Source organism: Solanum stenotomum, chromosome 2, assembly GCF_019186545.1.
Source record: "Solanum stenotomum isolate F172 chromosome 2, ASM1918654v1, whole genome shotgun sequence".
NCBI lineage: Eukaryota > Viridiplantae > Streptophyta > Magnoliopsida > Solanales > Solanaceae > Solanum > Solanum stenotomum.
The window spans coordinates 63,352,492-63,375,740 of NC_064283.1; the positions used below are offsets into that span (position 1 = coordinate 63,352,492).

At 27.3% G+C, this 23,249-nt stretch overlaps 1 protein-coding gene across 3 annotated transcripts in view; it reads left to right on the top strand.

Moving 5' to 3' along the window:
- LOC125854672 (peptidyl-prolyl cis-trans isomerase FKBP20-1) overlaps window positions 1-23,249 on the top strand; it is a 225,780-nt gene that overhangs the window by 198,906 nt on the left and 3,625 nt on the right. The window contains exon 1 of one of the 3 annotated variants that reach the window (XM_049534258.1): window positions 21,768-21,949. The exons of 1 other annotated variant lie outside the window; for it this stretch is intronic. The gene's annotated coding sequence lies outside the window, so the exon portion shown is untranslated. Of the gene's footprint in view, window positions 1-21,767; window positions 21,950-23,249 lie in introns of those variants that run through there. One more of the 3 variants, XM_049534257.1, reaches the window with a different exon arrangement.

The following is a 23,249-nucleotide window of genomic DNA, read 5'->3' on the forward strand; positions in this document are numbered from 1 at the left end:
GTTGATGTGACCATTCCCAAGTCTTATCACATGCACAAATTAATAAAATGTTGGATATACATATCAATCATCATCACGTGATTATATACCAAGTAAAGGAGATATTTTTTTATGACAAAGGAAAACCCGTGATCACTATCATTTGAGTGCACACAGGGTAAAAACTACAATTCTATGCAATAGCTCGCAAATTACATAGGAGAAGTAACTCACACTATGCAAGCCCGGTGCGATAAGCTCGACCCAAAGGCAAATCCCTTGTTTTCGCTGACAAGAAATTTCGAACTTGAGACCTCCAACATGGAAGTCCCAAACCCAAATCACTGGACCAACCCGAAGGGTCAAGTAAAGGAGATATTGATATTAATGTTTTAATTTGTGTGACAATGTTTGATTAGTAGATTTAAGACAAAAATATACAATGAGAAGTCAAAGTTAATTATATTTAACTAAGAAAGTATGATATTCCTTTAACTATCTCATTTTAATTGTCAAACTCTTTTTACGCTCATTTAAAAAAAAAAAAATACTATGTATAGTTTACTAAGTTTATCATATACTCTATTTGTTAATTGTGCAATATTAAAAAGAGCTATTTCTTCAATATTAAGGGCATAGTCAGAAACATTTGCCAAATTTAGTCTGAAATCTTAATTAATTCCTAAAATGATACTAGTAATTATTTGGGCTTGATTTTTCAGGCTAAATCGACAGTTTAATGGAGAGTTAGAAGAAAGGTATGACAAAAATTGGGTAAAAAAAAAAATAATTCTAATCCAAACTTCTATCATGATTTAATTTAGAGCACCTTTCACATATAGCAAACACAAAATTCATATTTTTATGCTATAGCAAACTTTGCATAATTGTGCTCCATAGCAAACATAAATATATATATTTCGCTATACATATACAAAAGAAAGCAGTTGTATAATCTGCTTTGGTATACATATACAAAAAAAATCAATTGTATAAAAAGTGAGAGAGATGAGCGAGCGAGCGAGATCTGGGAGAGTGGCGAGTGAGATTTGGGAGAGGGGAGAGAGGAGAACGAAAATATATGTATATATACAATTTTCACGCATTTTATACATTTGCGTTTTTGTATAAAGTGAGAGAGGGAAGTGAGAGAGCGAGATCTGGGAGAGTGGCGAGCGAGATCTAGGAGAGGGGAGAGAGGGGAACGAAAATATATGTATATATACAATTTTCTCTCGCTTTATACAAACACAAACGCATTTTATACAATTTGCGGTTTTTGTATAAAGTGAGAGAGGCGAGTGAGAGAGCGAGATCTGGGAGAGTGGCGAGCGAGATCTAGGAGAGGGGAGAGAGGGGAACGAAAATATATGTATATATACAATTTTCTCTCGCTTTATACAAACACAAACGCATTTTATACAATTTGCGGTTTTTGTATAAAGTGAGAGAGACGAGTGAGAGAGCGAGATCTGGGAGAGTGGCGAGCGAGATCTGGGAGAGGGGAGAGAGGGGAACGAAAATATATGTATATATACAATTTTCTCTCGCTTTATATAAACACAAACACACTTTATACACTTGCGTTTGTATAAAAAACGAGAGAGGCGAGGGAGAGAACGAGAGTGGTGAGCGAGATTCACCAGGAGAGAGGTTAAATAGCAATAGTTTGTTATGGGGTACAATTAAATCAAACTATATTTATAACATTTAATTTGAATTAATAGTTTGCTATTATATACAATTTTCCCTTTAATTTATAAAAACTTGACATAAACAATCGTTCAAGATTGGGCCCAAACTTCTATTATATGTATATTTTTGGACATGCGATCAAATGTGTAATTTTTCGTTTTAATATTTGTTTTGGATAAGCCCAAAATCAAAGGACTTGAACCGGTCCAGCTCAATAAATTTTGGGCCTTAAAACTACGATGTAGATTCTAAAGAAGGACAAATGTTGCGGCCCAAATACTAAGGCCCAAATGTCTATTTTACTTTTGGATTTGGGCATCTTACATAAATCTCACTACTTTAAATCCTAATTATTAAGATTTTCCGATAGTTTGTAATATTACTTTTTATACCATATTTTGGCCTCGAGATACATGTATCATTAAATGATGAGATACATGTATCTAACAGTTTTAAAGCCGAGATACACGATTTATTAATTTAAATTAAAGAGAGTGTAACTTATTTCCTTAATTAAAGGATTAATTGTTGACTAATTAACAACCCAACACATTAACTAACCCTCAACCAATTACCAAGCTGGCTTTGCAAGTGCCAAATTCAGTGGAAGTCTCTACAGTCTGTTTTTCAAAATTTCAAGTAAATGTTTCGTAGTACTTATTTAATTTTCCTGTTTAGCCTTTACATACAAAGTGAAATCAGGTAATTCTGCCTTTTTGAGACTCTTCAGATACATGTATCAATTTTAACAAGTTTTTCTAAAATAATAAAATTATAAATCCAAGTAATTCTATTATTGTACTCTTCATCAATTTCTTCCTTTGTATATGTAAGTTTCGAGTTTTTTTTTTTCAAATTGAATTGATAAGTTACCATTAATTAAGGACTTTAAATTATAAGATAATTATTCATTACCGTATGTAAGGAATTTGTGTATGTGATTAAATATTTTAAAATATATGATATAAATATTAAAAGTGATATTGTGTGTAATTTTTTTAAACTAGAGGTAACTTATGTATATATAGTACTCCTTTGGATGGGCTGGATTTTCCCTAAAGGACGTTATGGAAGAAAAACATATATATTGAATCATAGAATTATAATGAAATATACTATCAATCAATATCTATTGAATTTGAAAAGGACTCAGAAGAAATGGTTTGAGCCTCTTATTTTGATTTTGAGATAAACTCAATCGAAATTGAAAGGATGAATCAAAGCTGATAAAAAAAAAAAGAATGAAGGATTAGGATTTCTTTGGCTTATAGGAAAAATTAAGGAAAACCTCTATATATTCAAAAAAAAAAAAAAAACTGGGGGAAATTGGCTAATAATAGCAATTTTTTGAATTAGTCTCGATATAAATTGTCTAATAATAACCATTTTTCCTAATCAATACTTAACTAAGGTTTTAAATTTAATCAGTGTTCAACCACTTTTTTGAATCCTATGATCATAATTTAAAGATATATGCAGATTTTGAGACTTTAAAATTTAAACATATCACGTGAAAAGTTGAAATTAAAAAATTATCAAAAAGGAAAAGAGAGATTGTTTTGAAACAAACTAAAAGGAAAGGTTTATAGGACAAACAAATTAATCTGGACATAAATATGAAAAAACAATTACTTCCGAATTATTGAAAATTTATGTTTCCCATCAAACTTTTTTAAATTTGTTAGAAAAATTATATGTATTTTATAATACAAATTTCTTATTAATTCGTAATGGAAAAAGCTTCTATTATTAATAGTGAGATTACAATTAGGACTAATTAAGTCCAAACTTTATCGGAAGTTGGACGATCAAAAATATTATTTATCAAACAAAGGAAAGTTAATTAGTGTCATTATTGTTTAAAACAAACTCAAACAAGTAGATTAACATAAGTTATGGTGAGATGATTAGAATTCTTTCATCCTTAATCAGAGCATAAATTTCAAATTTAATCGAATTTTAATATAGATTTGAATCCCTTTTTAAAACGAACACTTTGTCAAGTTTGTGAACAATGTCTCCCACATGGGACCATATATAAAAACAGTAATATTAATTAAAAAAATATCATGTAAATATGATCAAGAATATTATAATACCTACACATTCGTCCAATGTTGTTTCTTATATGACTTTTTAGTGGAATTATTTTTATTAAATTAAAAATATAATTAACTAGTGATTACTTTGTATTAATTGAAAACAAGATCAATTTCCAATCAAGGGTATGTAGATGAAGAATTTAACAATACAACAATTTGTTTTTTTTGAGCAAAATATAATATATATATAATGTGCGCCGTATGCTATAAAGCTTGATTCCTAGTAGGTATACTTAGATCAGTCTTTAATCAAATGGATCACTAATTATTATTTTTTTATTTCTTGTTTGGTATCTGATACTCATATTAAAATTCAATTAAATTTGAATTTAGAATTCATTTCTAAGAGTGTCATTTTCAACCGAAAAGCACTTGAACTTGACAGCTCTAATTAATAATTAAGGATGAAATAATCTCAAACATTCGATCACGATCCATATTGGTGGATCACTAATTAAGAAAAGCTTTATATTGTGGGACACTAGATTTTCAATAATTAGTGTATGCAAAGTATAAACCCTTGTTTTAAGTATACTTCAATGTTTAAACTTTTTTTTAGTACAAGAATAGTGGAAAAACTAGACAATCAACTTATAAGATCATGACCAAGAACGACAAATTAGAGTAACAAGATAATCAAATTAAATAAACCTTATAATTGAGACAATCCACTAAGCATCTAGATCTTGATTAGTTGACCCTTATAATATCTTAATTAATCATGTAGTACTATTCGGAATTTACTAACTTAATTAATTTTTAATCAAATTAATTATATCACGTAAAATTCATTTATCTAAGGAGATAGCATTCAAAATCGAACAAATATTTAAATTTTATAAATTTTGAATTATATTAAAAATACCGATCTCAAATATTAATAACCGATTTAGATTCGAAAACTCAAAAGAGTGCAGGCATGATGCATGAGATATAAAAGGCTAAAAGACGAAAACAAGTGGGGTTTGATAATTTGTAGGTTTAGTAGCTCATTGACTTGTAGTAAAACCAACAATAAAAATAGCATATATTATATTATATCTAGTTATACATATGTATTAAAATAATTATACTGCATGTTCAAGTTATTTAGCGCATTTCTTCATGGTGATAATAAAGTGACGGAAGAGAGTGAAAAAGAAAAATATGGAAGCAAAGGTGATTGGAGATAAATATAATAGCGGAAAAAAAAAGGAAGAAAAAAATTTAAAACTCAAAATTAAATAAAATGATCAAATTTATCTTTGAACTATGCAAAAGAATCAAACGTACAACATAACTATTTCAAATTTATCCTTCATTTAAAAGTAATGTATTTCTTTATCGCAGAATACAAAAAATAATTTAACCTCAACTAATAAAGATAAAGACATTTATTTAACTCTTACTTACTAATTAAAAAAACAAAGTTAATACATTTCACATAATTTAGAAAGTAAATTTAATCATTTATCCAAATAATATTTATGTTGATATAAATTAATCTTTTTAAAAAAGGAATGTGAACACGTTAATTAAAACGGCTAGAGTAGTTGTAGTTTAAGGCAACATAAAAAGAAGTCTGTGTTTTTGTTATCAGATTCAGACTGCAAATAATATAAAATAAAAACAACGTATGTACATACTTTATATTGGAAACATTAATGTTTTCAACTTTTAGCATATGATTATATATGGCTGATGGGTCGAGTCACTAAAAGAGGAAAAAATAAAATAAAAATGAAAGCTTTAAAAAAAAAAAAGAGGTTATATAAAAAACTTATAAGTAGGAGAAAAATAATTTAGTTTGTGTTTGGCTATAAATATTTTACTTTTTTTGTTATTCAGACTCTTCATTGTTGACGTTGTATTCGTGTTGAATTTTTTAAAATTATACTTTTATTTTTGAAGAATTCGATATGCATCTATTGATATTTTGAAAGAATTTGAGGAGTATAACTTTTTTCCAAAGATCACGTTTGACAATAAAATTTTGAAAAATTCCAAAACTGAAATTGAATTCGAAAATTTTCTAGAATTTGAGTAACACCAAAAGTATATGTCAGAACATAAATTACTAACAAAATAGTTTTCATGATTTAGCCAAATACAAAGTACTAACAAAATTATTCTCATGATTTAGTCAACCATAAATTGTTGTTCTTCCAAAGTAATTTTTCAAAAGCACCTTTAATAAGAAGTCCTTCTCAAAAAATCAAAATAAGTTGATTTTGATAACTTGAACAAACACGCTCGTACACATCTTCTCTTTTATTATTTGCTACTAGTCATTGTCGAATTAATTAGATATAGTATAGATCAGTGGCAGAGTCAGGAATTTTACAAAGGGTGTCCAGAAATTGCACAACAAAAATTCTTCTAAAAAAATAGAACTAGTGAGATTCGATTAGTTTAGATCAGTGGCGGAGTCAGAAATTTCACAAAGGGTGTCCAGAAATGGCACAACAAAAACTCTTATAAAAAAGTAGAACTAGTGAGATTTGAACACACGAGCACTTCCTCATTCCAAGGATGTGAAACCACTAGGCTATAACAATCTTATGTTAAGGATATCCAAAATATGTTATTTAATCATTTCGTATATTATTTTGCTTATATATACGATATTTTCTCCGACGAAGGGTGTTCAATTGGACACCTTGACCACCATGTGGCTACGCCACTGGTTTAGACAAGGTGCATTGTGTACTTATTAATCAAATAAACTTGATAATCGAAGAATAGTGGTTAAGCCAAATCAAATCAATCAATATCTTATTATTTTGATAATAATTTAACACTCTTAAAAATTTATAATCAATATATCAAATCGTTACATACGAAAATTGCACTGAACCGCTCGATAAGCACCCTAAAGTTGTTACTCTCTTTTTATGTATAACAATTAAGACTATAGGTAACAATTGGCACATGCTTCCATGTGAGAATATACCATCTTCTAAAATTCACTTAATTATCACAGTAGGTTAACAAAAAATAAATTAAGCAACTAGAATTAAATTAGATACGGTCAAAGTTAATTTAATTAATCATCAATTTATGACAGAGAAATTAATCTTTGAGCTAATAGACAAAGAAAGACACAAAATCATTGGGCTGGTTTTATTGTTTGTTGTCAGCATGCAATCTGATTTCATAATTATCAATTAATCAACTAATTAATCAGACTTTTATTTATAGTGATTTCTCCTTGATCTTAGCTCTTGTTTAATACAATGAGATTAATTTCATAATTGGAGGAGATATTTGCCAACTATGGCTTGCATAAGAATAGTCAGATTTTTCACAAAAAATGTTCAAAATATAAAAATATTATAAGGTTTTTAATGTAGAACTAGTACAATCAGAACAGAGTTAGGGAGTCTGAATTTTTACAAAATAAAGAGGTTATCTAAATTCTTCGTTGACCCGAAAATTAAATGGTAAAATCATTTTTTTAGACTAGGACAGATAGAGTTTCAGCACAATGGGAGTGCCATATTTTTAGGGGTTAACTTATCAACGTAATGAAATTTGAGAACATGATTAAAAATAAATTCAAAATTTAATATGAAAGTATCTAATATAAACATTTTATTATATGTTCAAACCAATTACAATAAATCATAATTCAAACGTCTAAATGAAATTTAACCACGAAAGTATTTACGGGGTTAATAATGAATTAAGCCTTTTTATTTAACTATAATGTGCATTCTTATTTAATATGCTAGTCAAAGAGAATCTTAATTATTATAACTATAGATTTCTGTCTGTGACAAATTTGTTCTACTTATAATTTTCTATTTTTCTTTCTTCAATTTATTTTATTTTATTTTTTCCCGACAAGTTATCATTGGTTTTTGACCGGAATAGGAAAAAAAAAAGAAGCAAATGAACATGAATCTAGGTTTCTTTAAAAATTAGTAAAAAGACAAATCCAGATCATGTTAGTTGAAATTGATTGGTAATCTTTAATAAATAATAAGTAAAGTTTTATAACAGATTAATTTGTATTGAAGATATAAGAAATAGTACTATTTCATTATAAATTTAAATAAATTTGATGCGCCTTTTTAAAAAATGATTTGAACCATTAATGAACGTTGTATGAATAAGTTATTATCGTTGAAATTAAGGATAAATGTGTGAGAGCGACATGACTTTTATTCATAATAGCTTACAATAAGTAATTATCATCGAAATTAAGGATAAACATGTCAATAGATGCTCAGTACTTAAACCTATAATGAATCACTCAAATTCATCATTTATCTTTTTAATCTGACGCGATATATCTTCAACTCATAATAACCTATAAATAAGTAATTAATTGACATCGAAATATAAGGATACTTGAATCTATAACCAATCAGTCAAATTCATCATTCATCCTCTCAAACCGATGAAGCCTACTGGACCTTCGTTTTTCATGCCTCCAATAAATCAAAGGAATTGGAGAATCATGCAACGATAGAATCATCAAACAAAGATGAATTCAGAATATAATTTTAATTTTTTAAATTATTAAGCTTATTATATATTTCAAATTAATTAACAATTCAAACCTACTCTTTGTCGTGATAAATTCTTACACATGCAATTATTTTTATATGGAGAATATTGAATTCAAATAAATTTGTTTACTTAATTATACAAAAATATGGCCAATCATGAGTAGCCACACAAACATAAAAGTGCTTAAAGTGGCCCAAAAATAGGATAGGACTCATAATTGATGATGTCCATTTGATAAGTCATTGGTGGGCCTCTATTTGTGTTGGATGGATCAGTAAAAGAGTACAAGATATAAGCCCTACTTATCTCTTTTTATTTTTGCTTTTTTTTATTCAATTTTTATTAGACGTTTAATATTTATATTAGACTTCGATCAATTTAAATTTACATCAGATAGAGTTCATTTAATGATAGCATTTCCTATCAAGAATATTTTTCAAACTCAGACTTGAAACAAAATTTTTAGTTATGAAAGGAACAACCTCATATGCCTCACCACTTTGATGGTATTTTTTTAATTGTTAATAAAAGGATATAAATTAACGTTGTTATCATAACTATTTATGCAACTATATATACACTGATACACACACACAAAAGTCATGTGCATAGGTGACAAAGTGATCGTTCTTATCAATAAACAAGTAAGATACAGTAAGAATAGAATGTACGTAGATCATATCATTATCTCGTGAAGATAGAGACTATTTTCAAATGACCTTTATGATTGTTCTTATTAACTAGTTTAAAATTTTAAATATACATTCAGATGATGAATTTAGAATTTTGATAATTTTTACAATTTAAACCTTACGAATCTCTTTGAAACAATGTTAAGTTAATACTCCATATAATAATAATAATTAAATTTATGATTAAATATTTATAATTTTTTTAATTTATACATAATTACTTATTCATATAACTTTCATTAATTGCAGAGGCCTGTTTGGATTGACTTTTGGCTTATGACTTATAAGCAAAAAGCCATAAATGCCCGTTTGGATTGACTTATTTTAGGTGCTTTTAAGCCAAAATAGCTTTTAAGCAGTTTTGAAGTGTTTGGGTAAAGTTAAAAAGTGCTTATAAGCACTTATTTTAAAGCCAAAAGTCATAAGTTAGAAATCCTTAACTTATGGCTTTTGGCTTATAAGTCATAAGCCAAAAGCCAATCCAAACAGGCCCTTAAGTTAGGATTTCTAACTTATGTTTTTTGACTTATTTTTGTTATTTTGGCTTTAAAATAAGTGCTTATAAGCACTTTTTAATTTTACCCAAACACTTCAAAACTGCTTAAAAATCATTTTGGCTTAAAAGCACCTAAAATAAGTCAATCCAAACGGGCACTAAATATGCCCATCTGCATCAATTTGATGGTTAACAATTTTTGAAAGCAACTAGAAACAACTCTTATCTAGCATATGCACTAGAAAGCTAATATGGATGTTGATTGTTGACCAGCTACGCATGGGAAAGAATAAATTATAAATTGACTTTATATTTCTCGGTTTTATTTTAATTGACGTTTTAATTTTTTTTAATACTTATTACAAAGATCATATTTAATCAAATGTTGATTTATCCATATTGATAATTGATGGATGCGTAGTCTCCTTATATACTTGTAACAATTTTCCTTTCGTGAGCTTACTTGTATGGTTGAATTGGATTCAAAGTTCAGCTCTTCATCGTATTTTATACTTCTTTCGATTCATTTTATTTTAACTATCGCTTAAGCTATTGACGAAAAGCTAATGAGAGTGAAGGAGAAGGGAAATTATATATATTCATTGTGTAAGCCGGGATAAATGCAATATTATATTACTCGGTTGATTTAGACTTTTAACACTTTGACTCGTAATATAGATTTATGTGTAACAGTTTATTAAAATTATAATAAATAATAAATATGTTCAGTATATAATACTCAAAATATAACGAGTACAATTCTAATTTATAGGTTGGACTTATAAAATTTACATACTAAATCCACTAGTAGCTTGCTTTGATTTAATTAGGAATGAAAATTACAATTTTTTGACTATAAATGCTAATTATTATTTTTCTTATAAAAAAAGTGATATGTTATTATATTAGTCTAAAAAGGGTGGTTTTGACCGACAAGGGTCGAAGATTGTAGTGTAGTGTTAAATACTCATTCACCTTAATCAAGAGGTCTAGGATTCGAGTCCCTTTGGGTATGAAATCTCCTTTGTTAGGGAGCGATTTGCCCCGACATGAAACTTTTCAACGCTAATTCAAATTTAATCGAGCTTCAATGTATATACCAGGCACGAAATGGGGAAAAAATCGGTTTTGAGCTATTTTCGTAACAAGTGAAATAGATTCAAGATTATCTTTTGGAGGATAAAAATTTTAAATTTCGTATAAATTTAAAAATAGTTTAAATCATTTTCCCTTTTAATTAATAATCAGCACTCCACTAATTATATCCCCACCATTAATAAATCCATATGCACTTGTTTTTTTCTGATTTTTTTTTTTTGTTGGCTTTTCTTGGTTTTCATTTTTTATTTGGCTTTTTTTGTGAAAATTGTGGAAGATACGTATTTCAAAAATCATGTGGCTCATATTCAGTCTGCATTTTTTAAAAAAATCTTCTGGTTAAATAGGTGCCTATAAAATACTCAGAACTGTAAAAGAAAGCCTGGTAGAGGTCTTGTCTATCACACTGTTCATTGCCAACAATTAACAAAAAAAAAATTACTTTGTTTTACTCTAATAAATACTTCGTAATTGTTCGTCTCTCATAAATTTAATAATTTTTATCTCTAGTAGTAAAATATGAATGCCCCAACTACCATGTTTATTAATCAAAAATCTATAATGTAATATTATATTAGATAGAAAGACAATGGCGTAGCCAAATAATTCATGAATGATGTTTAAACTTTGAGCTCATTTCATATTAAAATTGTGTGTTTTAAAAAAAATATATTTTACGTATTTTAAGCAAGTCATAATTAAAAATAAAATAAAATGTGAACTCTAGGAATCAAACATGTGAATTGTTTTGTTTCAAGCATACTCTTACCACTATGCTACAGATAATTATTGATTCTAAAATATTATATATATATATATAAAGTAAATTTTGACCCATATATTGTGTAATTTTCTGACACACCCTAAGAATTAACAATGTAGCTCCGCCCACGTAAAAAGAGCATATAAACTTGCTTTTAGTATGCATATATTTAACACAAATAAAAAATGAGTTGATTGATGAAAATATAAATATTTATATTAAGTGAGAGCACAAGCTAAAAATCAAAATAAATTCACTCCTATGATTACATATATCATTAGCAATAACAAGGAGACTAATAGCTATCGATTATTATATGGATATTCATGTATATATTATTCATCAAAATATATTTTTTTAGTGAATAATATTCATCTTTGATTCATTTTTAATTTAAAAAATTTCTTTAAACCATTTTGCCAGCCCTAATTACGTACTGCATACATCACCTTTCACCTGCTGCTTTCTTAATTAATGCACCACTTAGTTAATTTTCTTTATCAGTTTATCACTGATACCAACTGATGCATGACTATAAATGCAATACTATAAAAATAGGATTAATTAATACTCTTAATATTTAACAATATGAGCATTTAATTTTGGACGCAACTCAATTCCAAAATAAGTTCATTGAGATATTTTCTTACTTTTAATTTAATCAAACAACATCATACATACGGAAACACAAAAAACAAAGTAATGAAATTCTACGAACTATATACATATACATAGTTGTTATAATATGAAATTCTTATACAATAATAACAATATATATATCTAGATTAATCATACAAATAGTGATATATATGAAGAATGAAATATACACAAACTTTACTTCTAATTTATATGACGCTAAGAAAAAAATTATTTCTGATAAATTATCGGCTCAAAACGAAGGTGTGTTGTAGGTTTTTTTGTACTTCAATTACTTGTGTGTTATATATAAGAAAATGACAGACTGAGAAGTGTAGGGCTAGCACCCTTAGCTCATCAGTGGGATTTGCCTGTTATTATCACATTAATTACCTCTTTCACTTTATTTAACTAAATTCATGACGTATACATTGGGAACCCACATTTTTTTTTTGTTTTTTTCTTATCAATATACTCATTAAGTACTAATAATATAATAATGCTCAATTGTTTTTTTTACAAAATAGGGTAAATTTAAAATGGTGGTACTCTCAATGCAATGAAGGTCCCAGCTGATCACAACAATAGTCGGTCACCCCCTCTCATGATTTTTTTTATAAAAAAAATCGATGTTTGTTAGGGCGAAGTCAGATAGAATTAAAGGGTTTATTTGAATTTCATTTGATTGAAAATTATGTTATTTATAAATATTTGAAGTTATTTTTATGTATAATTTTCTATGTGTTTACTTTTTTATAATTTTAAAATTTTAAGTGAAAATTATGATTTCACCATTAAATATTTAATAATTATATTAAAATTTAATTAAAATTTGAATTTACATTTTGAGAAATTTTACAATAAAAGTAAAACACACCCAAATAAAGGTGATCATGTATCTTAGAAAGCTCGAATTCAGATTATTGATTAAAAATAAATAAATATTTATTACGTCATCATAATTCTTATTGGTACCTTGGATTTATAGTTTATCTGATTTGTAAACAAGTTTATGTACTTAATTTATATTTAATCTATGTAATAATGTTTGACTCAGCAAAAGTTTAAAAGAATAACAAAAGATTTTTAAAATTTCTGATTAAAATTAAAATTATTACTATTAAATATATATATTAAAAAAATATTATCTTTCAGAAGGACTAAAAGGAAAAAGAAAAAAGAAAAAGAAAAGTATCACAGAAATGAACAAAGCTAGAGTAATTAAAAAAAAAAAATGAAAATTAAAAAATGATAAAATTACTTAGTAAATATAGTTTTATCACACAAATCTCTAATTTATTAAATTAAAAAATAAGCTATCTATAACTTTAATACCATATTAATTTTTTGTTTTATCTTCTTGAAAAGATTTTTCATATTACTATCTCCAATATGTGTGGTATAAAAATAACATTAATCGAGATCAAAATAAATAATTTCAAAATTACACATATCGAATTTTTTTTTTTACTCAAACATAAATTAAAATAATCTCATATTTTATCAAAAGAAAATTATCAATAAACTAAAAATTCTGAATTCGCTCCTGACTCGTAACGAAACCCATCCCTCAAACAATAACCCCGTTATAAATACTAACCCTAGTTGCCTCTTTCCAAACTCCCAACTCTCAAAAAATTCATCATCTCTTCTTCTTCAAAAAAAAATCCCCATTAATTAAATCTCCAAATTTTTCTTCATAATCAAAAATTCCAAAATCCCAAAAATAGATCATTAAACCCTCTCATCACTTCATTTTTTCCCTCAAATTTTCCTCTATTTAATTTCTTCATATGGCTTTAGACAATTCTATTGACAAATGTAATCTCTCCAAAAAACAAACCTCAAATTCATCATCAAATTTCCTCAAAAATTCATCATCTCATCATAAAAGATGTGCATTTACAAGAAAATGTGCTAATTTAGTCAAAGAACAAAGAGCAAAGTTCTATATTATGAGGCGTTGTGTTACTATGCTTATTTGTTGGCGTGATTACCGAGATACTTGAAGTGGATAAATAATCTGCGCCGGAAAATCTCATATTAGGGTTTCTACACTTCAAGTAAAAGAAGATTTCATATTCATGACTTAAACTCGAGATTTTTAATTACAGATAAAAGAGTACTTACTATTCCCCGCAACTCTCGTTGATTTTTTTTTTTTTTAGATATATATTTTTCTCTTGCTTTCTATGAGATAGTACCTTGATGAGGTTTTCAAGAAATTTTTTTCCAGCGTCCGAGAAAGGAAGAGAAAAAAAAGATGTAAATAACATACTTACAAGAATTTGTATTGTTATTATTATTATTATAAATAAATAAATACTATGGTTTGTTTTTTATTTTTGTATCTTAGATTTTTTTTTTGAGATTTTATTCTCAATTTTGAAGGAGAAAGGGTAATTTTTTAATGTTGGTAATGTTGAATCTATGTGTGTAATTTCATAGTTATTTTTTTTCCATTATCACATGAATATAATTGGTGAGATTTGTACAAGATGTGTATTGTTCAGATATTTCACACTATTATTAAGTGTTTTTTTTTTTTAATTTTATGTTTGAGCTTGAAAAATGAAATTTCTTATATTTTGTTCCAATTTGTTTTGAGACAATTTCATTTTGAAAAGAATCACATGTACATTTGAGTGAGATATTTGAAAATAACATCCTTTTTGGTTTCATTTCTTTTGACTCGAATTTATTAAAAATAATTTCTCTATCATTAAAATCGGCATAAGATTTGTGATATATCCTTACTATACTTTTGGTTATTTTGTTATTGTAAAAGTTTTACCGTTTCTTTGTCCGTTCAATCCAGGGATGGGGAAGCAAAGAAATTCATTCGAACCCTCTTTTAGATGAAAATAATAATGTGTATATAAGATCAAAATTATATTAAATTTCTCTTAACTATTTATAATTTCGACTAATCGGAACTCTCTTGTATCTTATATTCTCATGAATTGAAATCGAAATTATAATCCCTAATTCTTTCCGTACGAAAATAATTGATATTTTAAATTTGATTTATTCATTTTGGTTGATTTATTTGGGTGCAAATTTACCCTAATTGATCCTACTATTGGATGTTGATTAACTAAAAAGTAATATATATATTATTATTATTATTTTTATTTTATTTTTTTTCTGTAAGATTCGTGTGCTTGATGTAAGCTTGACAATTGAAGTGATTCCCACAGTCACCCATGTTTGCAGGTGCATCATATGTGCTAATTTTCTAATATAAATTATTGTTTTTAATTAAATATTAATTAATAGCATAATAGTATAATAACAATAAGATAATTTAAAAAATTTAGTATATGGTTGTTGAGGTTAGTGATACATAGTAGTTGTGGGTGCTGATTACAGTGGCAGTTAATAAAAGGTGTTAGAGATGGATAATTGTGACTAGTAGCTATCGGTAATGATGGTTGACGTTAATAATTTATGATAGTAATTGATGATATATGATATTTATAATAGATGGTAACATTAATTAATAATATAAAATGATGCTTCATATATTGATAATTGTCGATAACATCAGTGATAGTAATTATCAAGCCTGGTGATGAACTATCGTATGATTGTGATTAAGGATGATCGTTGTTGTTGATAGTAATTGATGATTGTGGACAATAGAAATGAATGGACTAGTTATAGATTGTTGTTATTTTGAATTTTTTTAGTGTTAATAACAATTTAATGATCTTAATATTTTATTATTAAAAAAAATTAAAATTAAGAATATAATTAATTATTAAAAAAACAAAGAAGCAAATAGGCTATAGCTGGAGAAGTAAATGGCTCGATGTTCACCGCTCTTCTGAATTCTTCAGGGATTTGACCATTAATGGACCACTTTGACCTTCCTCTTTTATATATTGGATAAAAATATTTAATTTTTTCTAGGCATATTTTTGTTTTTTGTTTTATTTATTGAGTTAATTACATGAATATTTAAGATGTCGAATATATAGATCTTGTTCATGAATTAACGAAAATATATAAAAGTTTTATTAATAATTGAGGTCTGCATACATTCATTCTCCGCAAATCTCACTTAAGAATCATTTTGAGTATGTTGTCATTATGTAAAAGCTCTTTTTGCATATTATTTGAAACTTAATTTAAAAATCATATTTTGAGTCGAAGTATATGAAAATATATTGTAATTCTACCCCTTGAACATTGAATATTTTGGTATACCACATACATAATTTTTACCTTTTATTTTGTATCTCCAAAATCTTTTTGATACGATATGTCTTGTTAGATCGAGAAATGAGATTTTGTAGGGGAAGTGAGTAGATAAAATATAAGTTTATTTAAATGCAAAATTATTATATATTTCTTGCTTTTAAATTTTTTAGTGCTATTTTTATTTATTGTTTCCTCTTAAGAAATTTTTTTACAATGAATCTTGTGGTTTGGGGTGATGCATCTTTTTTTTTAAAAATAAAAATAAATTAATAGGTGCAATGAATGAATTTATTTCCATGTAAAAATTTGTATTTTATACACATTCACAACAGATATACAAAAAAGTCTCAAATCTTATGTAACTAACTTTATCAGTTATACAAATATACGAAATATTCAACATGCATCCAAATTCAAAAAATATAGTTTATCAACTTAGTGGTTTAGTTTAAATAGGTCTTATTTTAGTAAAAATGTTACTGATTTAGTAAAGATTAACAACTAATCTATGTATTATTGTAAGTTAAATAACATTTATATATACTTACTTCGTTTTTAAAATACTAATCACATTTAACTTTTGATAAATCAAACACATAAACTTATGCGGACTTGACTCTCTAACATTTATTTCACATGACTAATTACCTTATTGATTAAATTTTGAAAATCTAAATATAATCACTATTTCTTTAAGAGTCCAGATAATTATTTAATAATAAAATAGTATTTAAGAAAAAACATAATTTACTAAATATTGACAAGTATTAAGAAAAATTGTATTTTTAGTATAAGAGTTAACTCAAATAAACACACAAAAAAAATATTAGTTAAATTGATTTTCTTAACGTAAAACATGACAAATATTTTAAAATGGAGAGTAATAAACTAATTGTATTGGGAAATGTACACACACTGTTTTTGGCTGACAAAGGTTCACGAGATCACAACATGGGATTCTTCATTCTTCTTCCCATCAATCCTCCCTTTAACCCTATTCAATGACCCCATATCCTATCTTTTTTGTCTCTTTTCTCTATACATAATACATATAAAATTTAATTTAACTGAACTTGTTATTTTCAACTCGATATAAAATTATATAGGAACTGGCTTGAATATATTATTGAGCTTTTAGAAAAAGTTTATCTGTGTCATTTGTTAAAAGTTTGACTTGTCTTATGTCTTACTGTTAAAGAAAATGCTTATTCATGCCTTTTTCTTAACTCCGATTTTATAAAATCATTTTTTACATTCCAAACAACTTTTAACACTTTTTTCAATTGGAGTTTTTGAATCAGATGTATTCTTTTTGTTTCTTCGTCCTTAAAGAACACCAAAGACAGATAAAGATCATTAACAATTTCCAAATTTTCAATATCTTCGTGAAGAATTGAAGATGTTGAAAATTTAGGAGTTGTTTATGTTCTTAATGTGTTCTTGGTGTTTTTAAGGAAGAAGAAGCAAAAAGAGTGTATTTGATCCAAACACTTCAATTGGAAAGCGTTAAAACGTTGTTTGGGGTGTCAAAAATGGTTGTGTAAAATTAGAGTTAAGAAAAAGGCATGGATGAGTCTTTTCTTTAACAACAATGACAGAGATGAGCCAAATTTTTAACGGATGACATAAATGAGTCTTTTCTGAAAGTGCAATGACATATTTGAGCCTTTTCCAAATTATATCGTCTATTACATATAAATAGTAGAATTCAATATCATTTGAACTAGAGAGTAAATGTTTCTTTTATGAAAATTAATTAAGATGTTAGCTAATTAAAAAAAATTAATAATTTAATTGATTGATTATTTTATTTTTTATGAATATTCGATTCATCACTTTATAGTTAATCCCATTCCCTAATTTTCTTTACTTTATCCTCAATTTTTATTTATATTTATTATAAAGACACTAGATGATTTTAACTAACACGCAATTACATAAAATAGAGTAAAAAGGAAGAAAATGATATGACAACTTTTAACAAGATTTCGTTGAGCGTACGTACTCGAAACAAGAGTTGTGAGAATTTCACACTACAACAAAACAAAAGATACGAGATATCGATCCAAGTTACAATCCTCTTTTAAAATCAAAAGCTAACAAAAAAATAAATTCAAATTTACGTCGTGTCACGTTGATAGTTATTTTTTGTCTGTATAGTAAAAATAACTTTTCTACCTTATACATAAAACAAATAAAATTTGTGTATATTTCTCTCTTCATAGACCTCACGTGTGAAATTAATTTCTATTGTAAAAATGAAATTTTTCGAAAACAATGAATGGTTAATAAGTGAACGTTCATTATTTTCGGGAAAATAAATTTCTTACTTTGAATAAAAAGAAAACACTATGAAAGTTTTCATTTTTTTAAGAAAGATTTCTATTCTTACCCTATGGAAAGTCGAATTTTCCAAAACCTTATTGAAACAGAGATTATTATTTTTTTATAAACAAAAAAATATAAATAGAAAAAAATGTTTCGAATAATACAAAAACTGATGACTCATTGACACCAACTAAATTTGGAATATCTTCACGAGTCATTTTTTGTGAAGACTTGCTATAGCTATCTTAATTTGGATTTGATTTTCTCAAAAATAAGATGGTTAGGAAGATATTAATTAATAATAAAAAATTAATTAGTTATTGGAAAAATTTATGCATTCTTTTATGTAGAGTTTAATTATTCAATTTCTTATTCTACATAAAATAATATATAAATTTCTTAATAACTTATAAGTTACAAATCAACTATTATATCAATTTCATATATAATACAAAAAAAAATTACTACCAAACATAATACAACATGTTTTTGACCTCTTGTCGTTTTCTTTAAAAACTAGCAAACATGATAACCATCACTTCTTGTTCTCTTTATTCATACTTTCATACATATAACTTGTTTCGCGAACTTCTTTTTTAAGCATGACTAACGTCTAATCAAATGCACTATTTAATATTTTTATAACGTGGATATCACTAGAGAGTAGATAATATCATATCAATTTTTAAAAATATATACATAAAATATCTAGTTTAATAAAGAGATCATAAGGTCACGTACTTCATTTTGAGTGTATAAATTAATTATTTCTCATATATAAATTGATGTTTAAGAATATTAGATTTTGAAAAATGATTTGGTAGATAAATAACTTATACTAATTAGGATAAAATATGTAAACGAATAATCATCTCTTTGTTGATATGTAAAAGTGAATCTATTTTTTGAAATAATGGACAAATAAAAGTAAACGAAAAACATAATTAACTATGAAATCGGTTGTTATATAGCTCATAGTTATTATTTAAAAAATAATAATTAATCGTCAAATAAAATCATCCATGAATTTTTATTACTTAGCAACACAAGTTGTTGGTCACTATTTCCTCTTCTTTTTCTTTCTTTTTTTCTTTCTTGGTGAGAAAATGAGATGTGACTCTTGATAAATTACTTAGGTATAAGAAAATTATGGGAAAAGAGCAAATAAAACTATAACCTAAAATGGGAAGTTTGATTTTAATTGAGCACATGCAACTCTCAATTCTTATTCATGTTTTATGCATTGTATTCATTAAAGACTTTGGGGTCAATGTATTGAAACCACCCCAACATGAATGGACTATGATGGGGGGCCAATTTTGCAATAAATATAGTTTGCTTTATTGACTAAGCATTTACTATTTCTTCCATCAGAATAGTTCTAATTTAAAATATATATATATCTTTTTATTTTTTTATTTGATATTCGATTTCTATCGTTATGCTTATTTTGTTATATAGAGTGTATACCAATAATGGTAATATATTATGATTGGGTAGGTGAATTTTTTTCTTTAGCCAACTTACTAAAAAATTGGTAGTAAAATCCATGAGTCACTCTCTACTGTTACTAGACCTTTATGTTCACATGGACAATGCCTTGTGGGTTTCATTTATGTTGAACTTCATCTATTCCGCGCATATAATATCTTATCTTAATTGAAAAAAATGCAAATATAGTATTTGATTGTAGTGATAGTATATTTGTGTGATCGATCGTATATATATGTTTGCGATGTTTACTTTTTAAAGTAGAGGTTGAACGGTATGTGTAGCCAACAATATGTATATCACTTATATGTATGTTGTGCGCAGTAATAACTAGGATTTTTAGATATACAAATACACATATATAAATATAAATATGTTATGAAATTATATATCTTCGATCTGTTCTGTAATTTTTGTAAAATATTAAATGTAATGTGTGGATCGAAATCGCGAGATCAAACAAGTTTATCCTTTATTTATAATGGATTATTATGGTTAGTGTGTAACATCCTTAATAAATGAGTTGGTGGGCTATTATTTGAGCCATGGTCCATTAAGTTGCTTTTTGTTGGACAAAAGGTGTTGGATGTGAGTCACCAAGTTGATTGGATCCAAAATGATATTGATTCCTCATTACCTAATTACCTTCTTGTAAAGCTCCTTGACCTAATATGTATTGGTTTCCAATGACCTATGACATTTGAACTTTTTTAATTTGGTTTTCTTTGATATTTAGTATTTCTATTGGAATTCGATTAAATAAAATTTATTTTTTGTTGTGCGGCTCTCGTGAAGCAAATGAAGGAAAGCTCTTTGAACTTTCGAGTGAGCATACACTTACTAAGTGTTGCTTTAAAGGCGGGTTAAGCCCTCTACTTGCACTATCTACCAATTTTGGGTTTGGGGGAGGGGGGATTTAAGAGCTTCCTAACAAAAGTGATGACATGTTAGTATTCAAATTCAAGACATCTAATTAAAAATAAATAAATAGTTATTATTTAACTACAACTCTTGTTGGTCATTTGAAACTTATTCATAATTTTTTTTCAAACGGTTGAAGGACTTCCGAAGCATTTACAAAGAATAATCTTAGTGAAAATATGGGACAAAATCCAAAAAATACCATGTTTAAGATATTATAGTTGACATATAAATACTATTTTTTTCCTCCAAGACAAATAAATAAATTCTATCTTGAAATTTCAAAAATTAAGTTTAATAGGGGATGCAAAAACACTCTCTGTGGAAATATTTTTTATTTTCAAAGATGGAAGAAAGATCCAAACTTAAGAATAGAAGGATCTTATCCCTTCCATAACAAATATTGGTGATTCTTAAGGGAAAATACATGGTTAATCAAACATATACTAGTTAATTAGTCACCATAGCTATAGGTTTAGTTAATTATCACTCACGACCAACATTCAGTGATAATTACATGAGTTTTGAGTTCGTATAATTCGCATATTTGTATAAATTTTGTATAATATAATTTGTATAACTGCTTAAAGTTCAGATGTTTGTGTTTGTATAAATTTGTTATTTCGAGTTTATACAAAAAATCTCAATTATACAAACGTACTCGCAAATTATACAAACCCGCGAATTGTACAAACGAGACAACTTAAACTGTAGCTACAACCCATAAATATGCAAATAGTAGCTATGTAGCATAATTAAGTTTATTATAGTAGGTATTTGCGAAAATTTCCATTTTTTAAAATAAATCTATACAATAGTAATTTGGGTAATTTTCCCTTGTTTGATAATATTGTGATTGGGCCTGTGAGTTGGGCTTATGGATTTCAAGCCCATAGTCCTCTTTTAGCTTGTTTGCGTTTACAACAAGCAATTGGATTCCAATTTGGGATCCGAATTCCGATTGATTTTGCCGTCCAATTTCAGATGACACCGGAGTAACTCTCCTCTGCCGTTTAATTTTTTTAATCTCCGGCGAAATTGAACTGTAAGTTATCTCTTTTTGTCTCCTGAGAAGGAAAACCTAACATTTTTTTGTGCATTATATTGTTAATGGTAGAATACAAATGGTTAATTTGATTGCAATTTTTTTTGCACTCTGAACTGGTAGAAGTTTTACTTTCGAATTCATCTGAACCTAGTAGAAGTTTACCAAATTGTAACCAATAGTAGGTCGAATCTCATAATTTTAGAAATACAATGAGTTCAATGCTAAGTATCTTAAAGGTTGAACTCATAAAGTTTGAATACTGGATTCGATTGTGTCTATGTTTACATGTTAACTTGCACTGCCAACTTTTGCTTCTGACAGTGTTCTAATCTGTTTTTTTAAAGGACGATTGATCAATTTTCAATCATCCGTTGACTATTAAAGATTTGATGTTTGGTTTCTCTATAAAAAGATAATTTTTTGGTATGTCAATGTTAGATTTAGATTAGAATGCATATGGACAATTCATATAGCCGACCTCAACCAATTGGGGATTGAGGCGTAGTAGTTATTGTTGTTGTATGTATTAATTTTATCATTAGAAAGTACATATTAGGTGTATAATTCGTACTTTGTAGAAATGAATTTATTAGGAGATTGAAAAAGATAAAAGGGTTTTTTTAGTAGGACATTTTGTGCAAGTCACTTGATAGCTCAAATAACGACATGGATAATTCCCAAATTATGTTTCAACAAAGGAAGGCATATGGCATGTTTGGTGAAATTCAGCTGGCAAAACACTTCCAGAGTTTTCATGTATCAAAGTAGATGCTTTAGATCTGTGTAATTATCTCTAGGTCTACTTGTTGAAGTAGAACCGTCCTTGGGAGTGGATAGAGAGCTGCCAAAAAACCTTCAGAAAGCTGCGTCTATGTGCCAAAATGGGGCAACTTAAGGCGCACTCTTCTAAAAGGAATGTTATGATATAAAGTGGGCTGATCATCCGGGGAAACGAGGCACATGCGCTCTCTTGGAGTCAGCATATTATTGGCCGCAAATGAGAGAGAATTCCAAAAGAAAAGAGAATGAAATTTCAGTTTCCCCATTGACTTGCGTAAAAGATTATTCAATATAATTAGCTGTCAGTAGTGATAAATTCTATTTATTTTGATTATATATTAATCATATAAACATTTCCCAGCTGTGAACTCCCCCCTTGTCTTCACTTATATGGCTAGCTATGAAGTGGGGGTCAGATTGTGGGATGTATGGGTGAGAAGGGGTCCATGTGATTGCAATCAAAAGCTAGGTATTTGAGTGGAGAAGGGTAGAGGGCGGGGATCATTACCCAGTGAAT